Below are 12,307 nucleotides of genomic sequence, written 5' to 3'. Positions count from 1 at the left end.
CTGCTCCAGGCCTTATTTAAAGCTCTTAGCTGCTAATTACCTACCCAGATTTCTAGGGCTTTCTTTACACAGCAGAAGCATTCATTGACTCTCTAGTCTCCCCATGGTAACTTCCACTGTTTTTTTCCTCTGCCTCCCCACTAGCAAGAGACTACATTTAACTTTCTTAAGCAGAGGTCATGTCCAACACACTAGGTTCAGAGTTTAATCTCTCTCTGTTTGTACAATCAGGGCCAGCAGGTGTGAGCACACAGACTGAAGGCGCAGGTCTTATTTTGTCTCCTCTGGGATTTCCTTCTGGCAGGTCCTTTCTCATCAGGAGCACATCCTCACTTACTCTATAGCGTACTGCCTCCCTTCAATTTATCTTTAGTAAGCCTTCACATCATTATACGAAATGAGACCATTAAAAAAAAAAATCCCAGTGCTTTCTTCATGGGCTGATTAAAGAAATGTGCTATAGCTTGCAACTCCAACAGAACAGCACTTGACTAAATTTAACTTTAAAATATTGAATCCACCCTAACCGTCCATTTGGGGTTGGTCAGACAAGGGGTACATAGCCCCAGGCAGCTGGGTGGACCAGGATGCCAGACATTCAGCTCTCCATCTTCTGTACCTCCTCTTTTTCTTCTTTTTTGAGACCTCCAGTTGTGGGTGACAGAGTATTTCCCCCAGGCCCCTCTTCTGGTTCCTAACTGAGGGTGACAGACAGTGAAAGAGGGAAGTCTTTGGAGGGTGAAGGGTTCAAAACTGATTGAATATGGCCAAAACTGATGCAGAGTTTAAGTTTCAGCTCAAAATTTGACACCAAAATGATTCTTGAGGACTTTTGTCCTCCATCATCCAATATGTTCCCCATATTGCTAAATTCCAAACAATTAGTTCTTAAAGAAGAGAGTGTTTAGTGTCTCCATATTTGCAATGTGAAATCACGGGTGGCTCGCACTGGTTTGGTTTTTCTCTTTTCTTTGCTATATGGTTGAATGCATTTTCTGACAGCACAGCTGAGAGAGAGCCGTGCCTTCTGAGAGTGTGTCTGTTGGAGGGAAATGATTGCTCTTGCTTTGCCCACCTTCAGTAATGTCCCTGAGGTTTTTTCTACATTTCATGGCATAGAGATGTCTATTCTGGGTTAAAATCGTCCCTAACCTGGCTATAACTTTCTCCATTTAGAGAATACACATGTAGTTTCTCCTAATTCCAAGATGCAAGCAGACCAGGAGGAATTTCCCCTTTCTTGGTGTCCTCCCTCCTTGCCAGGCAGGACTTCTCTCCTGGAATCCTGTTCCTGTCAGAAGGCCGCAGCCTCGGGTGCTACAGGGGAAGCATGCCTGGTGGGTTTGGTGCTCTGGCTTCTGGTTTTCTCCAGTGAAAGGAAGTGACTCTACCAAGCCTTATTCAACTTCCTGCTGTGAGGTGGTTGAGTACAGGCTGGGGACTGTATGTTCCTCCAGGCAAGGTGCCCCAGCAGGCTTGAGCTGGATTGCATACCTGGTGTCATGTAACTGGCTGAATATGCCTCCCAGGCATAGCTGGGATCCACTCTCCATTCTTGACAGAGCAGAGTTTGGACACATTACCTCTGAGGTTCCTCCTTAAGGAGATTCACTTTGAGGGAATTGGATTTCTTGAAAAAATTAGCAACATTCTAAATGTGAACAGGAAAGGGCACCTGGGTGGCTCAGTTGGTTAAGTGTCTGACTTCAGCTTGGGTCATGATCTCATGGTTTGTGAGTTCGAGCCCCGGCCTGGACCCTGCTTAGGATTCTGTATCCCTCTCTCTCTGCCCCTCCCCTGCTCACACTCTGTCTTTCTGTCTCTTTCTCTCTCAAAAATAAACAAAAAAAAAAATTTAATGTGATCAGGAAAACCAGAGAGAACTAATCATTTTCTCTATTTCAAAAAAATCACTGGACATCCGAAGGAAATTGCTGGGCAGCGAGATCCTGAAGGCAAGGACTGTTCTTTTCTTGATGTGTGATTGTAGTTGTGTGGTCTTGGGTGCATGGCTGTGTATGAGTCTATGAGAGAGGAGACTACTCTCCTAGAGTTCAGATGTGTGCTGTCCAGGTCTGTGGTCAGCTCCTGATTCCTGAGTATTAGTGTTCATTGTCTTTCTTTGAACAGTTTAATCATTTTCCATCAAACCATTTAAGAATTTGTCCCAAAGGAAATAATAATTCTGTGCTGGTTAACATTCCTCCCTTTCCTCTATGTAGTGTGGCTTCACATTGTCTTCCTGACAGCAGTGATATTAAGTCTTTGATTGAAACCTCAAGATTCAGTGCTGGCTCTGACATTACATGAGATGAATCACTTCCTATAATCTTGCCTCATCACTGCTGACTATTTTTCCCTTAGAAGGAGCTGTGCATCTAAAATCATTAAGCCTCAGTATGTCATTAGCTCCCTCGTCTCTTCTGGTCAGATTAGGACCCCCATTTCCTAGGCTGGAGCAAAGCCCTTAATAAAAAAGCAGTTCAAGAACAAACCCTGCCTGTGAGTGTCCCATATTATCTGGAGGGACAAATGCCATTGCCTATTTTCAGAAAGCATTCTGCGGTGCCCTAATATAAGAGAGCATAGAGAATCATAGCGATTTCTAACCCTGAGGGCCAGTGGTAACAATTGGGATGGCAGCAGCCTTATCAGTCTCTCCATTTTCTGCTCCTTCCATTGTTAAAATTCAGGGGTCTCGTGGTCCTCACCAGACATCTATTCGGTGCCTACCCCATAGGTCCTCCCATTCTAAGATTGGGTTTCTGACAGACACTTAGAGCAGAATAGAAACGAGGCCTCAGGAAACCAGTGAGACAGGGAAAACTGGCAAGCTGGCATTAATCAGGCGAATGAGGTGGGTTTTGACCCAAAGAGGGTGTGGAGTGGGTGCTCAGCACTTTCCTCCCCAAAGTGGAACCACTGCTTCTGAAGAGCCAGTGGAAGTCACCATGCCTGGCTTCCCTCACCTTACCCCCACCCCCTGACACACACATACGTAATTTTTACCTGTTTGTCACATTATTTAATCAAACCTAGAGCCTAAAGTAATTAATAGGACACTGTATTTTTCTCGGTTTTGGTAGGAGATGAGGCAAAAGAAAGCCATTTAGCAGCGCCTTTCCAGGTATGCTGATGCATAATGTCCACTGGCTAGCAGTCTGGAGCATGGCCACCTTCCCCCTTCCTCAGAGTGGGTTTGAGCCAATCAGAGTGGAGGGGCATGGGGAGGGCTGGGGAGGGGGGCGCAGATAAGAACTCTCATATCAGATTCACACCTACCCTGCCCCCCCTCCTGCAAAGGGACATTTCCTGTGGAATATTTTGAACTTAGTTGACATCAGTAAAATGGGGTAGCTGCTTACATGACATGAAGGCTTTCCTTGATCAAAATTCTGGTCTGCTTTTTATTCTGATCATGACAGCTTGCATATTTTTATTCTTATTCCAAAGTATGCATTGTTAATATAATTTTAATTTAGAAATTAAAAGCAAAAAGAATATGAAAAAAAGCAAAAAGAATATAAAAATAGTTCCACATTTCAAAAGTAATCACCATTTGTATTTTGGCACATATCCTTCTAGAGTATTCTCTCTGCTGTGTTGATTATTTTTCCTTAAAATAAAAATTTGTGTTTCCCCTCACCATTTATGACAGCTATAAAAAAATGTTTAATGTGGAAGAAGTGACAATCTTACTGGAATTCTTTTCCCTGAGGCAACAGTTAACCATTTGATGGAAAGGTTTCTAGTCACATACGTTGTTTGTGACTTTTCCCCCACTTAACAATATATTACTTGCTTTTGGCATGATGGGGACATGTTTTGTTTTGTTATTGCCTCCCTGGAATTTAATTATCCAGGTGGTGTGTGACTTATATGACCAGTCTCCCACTGAAGACTAGACATGTGTTGCTTCTCGGTCTTTCCTGCCCTTCTTACTGGTTTCTTTGCATGATCATCTTCCTGGTATCCTTCCGGTATGTAGGTCAGCCTCTCTTCCACCTTTCTCTTTGGGTGCCTTATTCTCTACTTTCTCTCTCTCCTTCCTTGTTGCTCTTCTTTCTGAAAGCTTTTAGGAGGTGGACTGGACTACAACCGATCCTGATACTTGGGAGATGTACATGGGAAAATTTTAGAGACCATTTCTTTTTTTTGTTTTTTTTTTTAATTTTTTTTTTTTTAACGTTTATTTATTTTGGGGACAGAGAGAGACAGAGCATGAACGGGGGAGGGGCAGAGAGAGAGGGAGACACAGAATCGGAAGCAGGCTCCAGGCTCTGAGCCATCAGCCCAGAGCCCCACGCGGGACTCGAACTCACGAACCGCGAGATCGTGACCTGAGCCGAAGTCGGACGCTCAACCGACTGAGCCACCCAGGCGCCCCTTTAGAGACCATTTCTAAAGAGTAAATAGAACGTATCAATTTTGTCCATTCCAGAGGGAAGCAGCAATGTGAGGAATAGTTGATGGTAATGTAGGTAAGATTTTAGATTTCACAGAGGAGGGGTGGTGTCACAGCCTTGTGATTTCAAGATGAGTCTGAGAACCCAGCTCACAGAACTTACACATCTACATAGGTGCTGGGCTCATATTTCAAGATAATTTTGTTTGTGGCCTCCTGAGAAGGCTTTCTCCCATTTTACTGCTGTTGCTTGGGCCATTTTTTTTTTTTATTGTGGTAAATACACATATCATAAAATGTATCATTTTAACCATTTTTAAGCATACAGTTCAGTGACATTAAGTACATTCACATTGCTGTGCAGCCATCACGGTCAGCCAGTCCCCAAATTTTTCCATCATCCCAAACCGCAACTCTGTACCCATTGACCACTAATTCCCCATTCCTTTGTGACTGACATTTCATTTAGCATAAGGTATTCAAGGTTCATCCGTGTTATAGTCTGTGTCAGAATCTCCTCCCTTTTTAAGACTAAATAAGATTTTATTGTATTATATACCACAGTTTGTTTATCCATTCATCTGCTGGTGGACACTTGGGTTGTTTCCACCTTTTCACTATTGTGAGTAATGCTGCAGTGAACATGGGTGTTTGAGTCCCTGCTTTCCTTCTTGTCTATACATACACAGAAGTGGAGTTGCTGGATCATATGGTAATTCTATTTTTAATATTTTCAGAAATTGACATACAATTTATATGGCAGCTTTACCATTTTTATATTCCCACCAACAGTGTACAAGGTTCTAGATTCTCCATATCCTTGCCAACATCTGTTATTTTTTGGCTTTGCTTTTTCTTTTCTTGGCAACAGCTATCCTAATAGGTATAAAGGCCATTTTTAAATCTCTCTTGGGAATTATCTCCTGAGTCTTTGAGCCAATCCTTGAAAAGTATCACATGTAGTGAATCTTGATCTTTTGAAGAGGGACTTGATTGATGCAATTTTCTTTTTAGAAATAACTAAAAATATTTTCCCACTCTTAATTTTTCCTTGGTAATTTCCAAGAGGATCTGAAGTAGCAGTGATCAAAAGTTATTCAGAGTGAAAGCTGGGTGATCAAGGTGGTAGATACTTCTTATGGGAACAAAATAAGGTTTAACACCAGGGAACTGGTGTTTTTAACTTACCCTGAAGGCCCTGAAAAAGGCAAGTCCCCCAGATGGTGTGCCATGAGGACATGGCTGGAATGAAGTCATGATGTTCCCAAGATACCTTCTTTGAAATACAACATTGCTGGATAAATAAACTGACCAATATATTTTCTTATATTTTTTTATAAGATAAAAAAATATTTTTCATGTTCTTCCCATTTCCTCTACCCTCACCCCCCCAGTCCCTGGCAGCCAGCCACCATTTTACTCTGTTTCTATGTCACATATAAGTGAGATCACACAGTATTTGTCTTTCTCTGACTTATTTCACTTAATATAACACCCTCAAAGTCCATCCTTGTCACAAATGGCAGGGTTTCCTTCTTTTTTTAATAGCTAAATGATATTCCATTGTATATGAAATATATATATAATACATATAACATTTTCTTGATCCATTCATCCACCAATGGACACTTATGTTGTTTCCATATTTGGGCTATTGTATATAATGCTGCAGTGGAACATGGGACTACAGATATTTCTTTGAGGCAGTGATTTAGTTACCTTTGGAAATATATCCAGAAGTGGGATTGATAGATCATATTGTAGTTCCATTTTTAATTTTTTGAGGAGCTTCCATACTGTTTTCCATAGTGACTGTACTAGTTTACACTCCCATTAACAGCATAGAAGGGCTCACTTTTCTCTACAGCCTCAGCAACATTTGTTATCTCTTGTCTTTTTGATAATAGCCATCCTAACAGGTGTGAGGTAATATCTCATTGTAGTTTTGATTTTGATTTCTCTTGTGATTAGTGATACTGAGCACATTTTCATGTACCTTTTGGCTATTTGTATGTCTTTTTTGGAAAAACTGTTCAAGTCTTCTGCCCATTATTTGACTGGATTATTTGTTTGGGTTTTTTTTTAAGTAATTAGTAAGAATTTATTGTGCAGGATTATTAGTCTTTTCAATATTAGGTTGTATGAGTTCCTTATATATTTTGGACATTAATCCATTATCCGGTGTATGGTTTGCAAATAGTGTCTCTCATTTCTTAGGTTGCCTCTTTGTTTGATTGTTTGGTTCTTTTGCTGTGCAGACGTTTTTCAGTTTGATGTAGTGCCACTTATTTTTGCTTTTGTTGCTTGTATTTTTGGTGTTATATCTAAAAAAAATCACTGCCAGAACCAATGTAAAAGAGTTTTTTCCCCCATGTTATCTTCTAGGAGTTTTATGGTTTGAGTTCTTATTATTTCCATTTCAGGTTCATTTTTGTGAGTGTTATAGGATAGGAGCATGTGGATTCCCAGTTTTCTCAACACCATTTATTGAAAATACTGTCTTTCCCCATTGAGTATTCTTGGCTCCCTTGTCAAATATTAGTTGATCATGTGCACTATATTTTCTAAATGGTAAGACTAGCTTTATGACTTCATAGTCAAATCCAATGTCAGTTAAATTAAAAAGTATATTGTTTTTGAATTTGGGAGACATTTTTCTGATGGTACACCATACACTAATTAGGGAAAACTGAGGGTGTAGAAGAATGTTTCTACTGTACAAGCTCCAGTTCAGTATGTCAGGAATAAACTGAACTATGATGTGGCCAAGCTTATAATCCTGGGGTGGACAGAGGTCAATTCTGAGGCATGCCAAGGGACGTCTTGGGCAGGAATTGTTGCTTCATTCACTGACTTGGTCAGGACAAGGTCCAAATGACATTAGATTCTTCATGCCATGTGAGGCTTCCACAAAGACCTGTGGAAATGAACCTCATGGAATAAAATGCAGCCCAAACTATCAGGGCCACAGGACCTCTGCAACTCCATTCCATGGGAAGAAGGCCAAGGGACCAAGAGCTGAGAAACACTGCAGGGCTGGCTTGGACATCTCTGTAGACACAGCAGCCAACAAGACCAGGGTAATCCTGCATATTCATTCTCTCTCTCTCTCTCTCTCTCTCTCTCTCTCTCTCTCTCTCTCTAGGGAGGATGTGAAGACAAAGAATTCTACTTTCTTAATATGGCCACTCAAAGAAACTGACACTGGGGATTTACAAGAGCTAAGACCGGAGAACCCTAGAAAGAAGAAAAAGAAACCTTCCAAGAGGTTGCCTCTCCAGGAAACGGTGTCCTTAGAATCTGATGACTCTTCTCATGGCATCAGGTCCCAAGAGTCCTACCCCAAGAAACACCCCAAGCCCAAGGTAGGCGGGGGACGACATCGCCTATCTCCGGAACACCCTGAAACCTCTCTCAAGAATAGTGCACATGAGGTCACTCCCCAGTTTCCAGGCCAGTTTAGGTCCCAGAGTGGCAAAAACTCTAACACCCTTAAATAATGCTGACATCCACTTCCCCAGAGAAGGTCCTCGGCCCAGGATCTGGGAGTCAGCCAGCCACACCATCGCTGCCATACCTCCACCTCAAGCAGCCCTGCCTTTCCTCCTAGAGCCACCCACAGCAGCAAAGGGCTGAGGACCACTGCTGAGAAACCTTAAAGCAGTCTAGTGGCAACTATGTTTAAGAGAGCCAGCATTCCTCCAGGGCTGCCTAGACCTCAGCCAGTCAACACTGTGGAACTAGCCTCTCTGCTGAGGTAAGACTGCCTTTCATCCTACCCATTCCTACCCTGTTTGTAAAACAGGTACACTTCCCTGTTATCTCCCACCTAGATCTCCCATCTGTTTGCGATGTTTTCTGGCTTTTCCTAACCATTCTTTATCGTATTATTTTCTCTGTCCTCACCACATTATACTCAGTCTTTTGGTAAATTCATCATGCCCAGAAGTTTAACCTGACAGATTACTATCATAGGATTTTCAGCTATTTTTTTTGGAAGGCAATGTACTTATAATCCAAGCCTGCAGTCTTGTTTTAAATTAATTATCTCATTTAAATTAGGGATTTTATCACTTAATGTTAAGACTGAAATTAAGATCTAGTAATGTGTCTGAGATCTGCAAAACAAAATTATTAATTTCTGGCAATTTTTATTGAGCCCTCTCTAATTGTTTTTGTCTGTAGTCTGTTGTAGGTACCTCTAGTTGAGTGCGGAACCACAATAAAAACTCTTACATTGGAAACATTTCAAAACTATTGTATTGTTTGTTTATTACTGTTTTCTTTGAACACATTTTAGCAATGACATGAAAGTATTCACTTCTTTTCATTAATTCCTTAGTGAAATTAGCTTCACTAATTTCAAAAATGAAATAGCTCCCCAAATTCTTTTTCTAGTCAGTAATAGTCCCATAATAATAGGGTACAGATGATTATTTTTTTAATGGTTATTTATTTTTGAAAGAGAGAGTGTGAGCAGGGGAGGGGCAAAGAGAGAGGGAGACACAGAATCTGAAGCGGGCTCCAGGCTCTGAGATATCAGCACAGAGCCCGATGTGGGGCTCGAACTCATGATCTGCGAGACCATGACCTTAGCCTAAGTCAGTCGCTCAACCAGCTGAGTCACCCAGGCACCCCAGGGTACAGATTATTAATAAGACAAATATTGGATGCTAGGAAAAAATGGATTTTAGAGTATCACCACTAATACTCTAAAAATTTGCAATCAGGGCGCCTGGGTGGCTCAGTCGGCTGGGTGGCTGACTTCGGCTGGGGTCATGATCTTGCAGTCTGTGAATTTGAGCCCCGTATCAGGCTCCATGCTGACAGCTTGGAGCCTGGAGCCTGCTGCGAATTCTGTGTCTCCCTCTCTCTCTGCCCCTTCCCCATTCGCACTCTGTCTCTCTCTGTCTTTCAAAAATGAATAAATGTTAAAAAAAATTTTTTTTAATTTGCAACCTAATTAAAAATTGTGTTCATATTCCTGAAAGCTAGGGTGTCACCACTGTCATGGCAAAGAAATTAAAGGAGGAATCTCCTTCCAAAAATATGAAAGAAAAAGGAACATCAGCTCAGCATCAAGGTAAAGTAGTAATGTAGTGAGGAAGGAATTGAGGAGTGAGGAAATGATCCAGAACAAGACAGGAGACAGTGTGTGGGGAAGCAATATGACTCCCCACAGAACCCAGAGGTTTCTCATAGGCTCTGGAATAATCATCCAGTTTTGGTTTGACCAGTGGAGAACTAGTGGGGTAGGAAAGAAACCATTCATCAAGTCATATTCATTCATGCCTGCATACATGCAAGTATTCATTTTAGGCTGTATGCATTCATTCAATTATTCAACAAGCAATTGAGTGCTGACAGTATGCCAGGCTCCAGAGAGATTCTATCAGCATTTGGAAGGTATTTACCTTCTCTATCTTACCTTTCTGCATCTCTACTTTATTTTTGGACCAATCACTGTTGTCTGGTTTAAAGGCATGTACAAGGAATGAACTACAAGACAAATATACATAAGAAAACTTTGTTGATATTACATTACAATGCATGATATTCTCACTGACATTAAGTGATAGATACAGTGTGTTGTACTTTATAGATAATGTCCAATTCAGTGTGCTGGGGGAAATTGTAATAAAGACAGTGTATTTCTACTTCCAGCCAGTGTGGAATAACAGGAACCTGATTTCATTCCCTAGCCCCTGCCTGAAACAATTAAAACACCAGATAAAATGTATGTAACCACAGTTTCCAAAACATTGGACATAGGCAATGAAGTACAGGATCTCTGAGAAACAAGTGAGGTAAGCCCCATGAGTGTGCTGCTTATTTCCTGGAGTCAGTTTCCAGGCTACAACAAAAGGATCAGGAACCCAGGCAGAGCCCGGTACCTTCTTTGAATGAAACTAGGATTCTGGAAAGACCAAGGCAGCTGGAGTCTACAGGATAGAGGGCTGGAGAAGAGACAGCTACTCACAGAAACAACTCTGGATATATGTACATAAGCTCCTTTGAGTCTTCAACTCTGTACTTACTAGTGCATGGCTGTGAGGGAACTACTCAAGGTTGGAGAAAGAACTTTCCAGAAAGGTCAGAGGGAACAATCCTTACAGCTCACATAAGGCTGGGAATACCTCCTGTTTCATCCAGTCAGTGTAGAAAACAGATATCTTTATTCAAGGAGCATCAGATAGAGTACTCAGAAAATGTTTGCTTCAATAGTGGAACAAAATTGGCCTTAGACTAAACACTTCTCTGGTCCCATATAATAAGGCTTAAAAGCAAACCCTAGAGGAATAAAATTGTTTCCAAATAACCTATGTCTCAACACAAAGCTCAAGAATATTTGTAGGGATTAAAAAAAGACCACCCAATAAAGTAAAATTTACAGTGTCTGGCATTCAATCAAAAATTACCAGGCATACAAAGAAACAAGGAAATAAGACCCATAATAAGTTGAAACTAACTCAGAAATTGCACAGATGTTGAAGACTACCAGAAACGGTTACTATGTTGGTATATATAAAAGATTTTATATTTTATTATTTAAATCACTTTTAAAGATAGTTGGCTGTGTGTAGTAATTTCAATAGTACACTAATGCATTTCATCCCCATACAGTGCACATACATCTGTATTCATTGCCTCAGGTGATTGTGTGTTTGATTTTCACTGAATAAATCTATGCTTTTTGCATATGCCAGCCAGAAGTAATAAATGGGGTTCAGTCTGTCAAAAAATAATAACAGTTATGTATCCAGATTTTATGGCCACCCCATATAATTGGCTTGGATCATAAGTAGGGGTGGGGCGAGGATGGAGTGATTGACAGCAATACAAGAACTATATGGAATGGGTACAGTTTGACTCTCTGAAAGAGATCTGCTCTTACTAGAAGAAATGGAACAGATGTTCAAGAGACTGGATGACCACTTAAGTGATGTAAAACAGATCCATGCATCAAGTGACAGACATTACCTCTGAGTTCCTTTTCAACTCCAGGAGTCTATGGATCAATGAGTTAGCCTACTACCAATTCAGAGTAGTTCCACATAGATGAGAAACAGTCCTAAAAGGGGGGAAATGTTGTAGCCAACACATTTAGACAAGAGAAATTAATTAAGAGAATAGAATTGAAAAAGAAGTAAAATTATATTTGCACATGATAAAAGAGCATACCTGAAAAACCAGAGAGAATCAATGATAACAATAATTTAAATAATGTAAGAGCTTAGTGAGGTGCAGAATAGAAATTTGACATACAGAAATCAGTAGCCTTTGTATGCACAATGATCAGTTAGAAGATATATTGATAGAGAAAAATCTCATATACAGTTGCAAGAAATAAAATAAAATATAGCTGATTCTTGGGGCGCCTGGGTGGCTCAGTCAGTTAAGTGTCCCAACTTCAGCTCAAGTCATGATCTCATGATTCGTGGGTTTGAGCCCCACATCGGGCTCTGTGCTGAATGCTTGCTCAGAGCCTGGAGCCTGCTTCAGATTCCATGTCTCCTTCTCTCTCTGCCCCTCCTTGCTCTCACTCTCTCAAAAATAAGTAAATGTAAAAAAATATTTATAAAAATATAGCTGATTCTCATTATATGTGGTGTTTATGTCCTGTAAAGTCATCTATAACACTGAATTTAGCAAATACTGAATCATTGCCCATAGAGAAATACAAGGTTAAGTTCCTACAAGCCTCTGATCACATCATTTTCATTTATAAATATATAACCTTCTTTTGTCTCTCTGTTTAAAGATACCTTACTTAATATATATCTATAAACATAGAACCACAGCCAACGGCACTATTACTCATGCCTGAATGAAGATTGTATAATACATATTTTCTTCTTGCACTTAGGAACACTAGATAGTACTTCAACATTACACTTGGGG

The 12,307-nt window shown here is 40.6% G+C and overlaps 1 long non-coding RNA gene across 1 annotated transcript; it reads left to right on the top strand.

The window, feature by feature from the left end:
* The first annotated feature begins 7,520 nt into the window (after nt 1-7,520).
* Nucleotides 7,521-8,662, top strand: LOC125936939 (uncharacterized). The gene is made up of 3 exons (XR_007462170.1): nt 7,521-7,770; nt 8,016-8,162; nt 8,591-8,662. It is a non-coding gene; the product is annotated as an uncharacterized LOC125936939 (long non-coding RNA).
* Nucleotides 8,663-12,307: the final 3,645 nt, after the last annotated feature.

Source organism: Panthera uncia (assembly GCF_023721935.1).
Source record: "Panthera uncia isolate 11264 chromosome A3 unlocalized genomic scaffold, Puncia_PCG_1.0 HiC_scaffold_11, whole genome shotgun sequence".
Lineage (NCBI taxonomy): Eukaryota > Metazoa > Chordata > Mammalia > Carnivora > Felidae > Panthera > Panthera uncia.
This window is presented reverse-complemented; position numbering and strand designations above follow the sequence as displayed.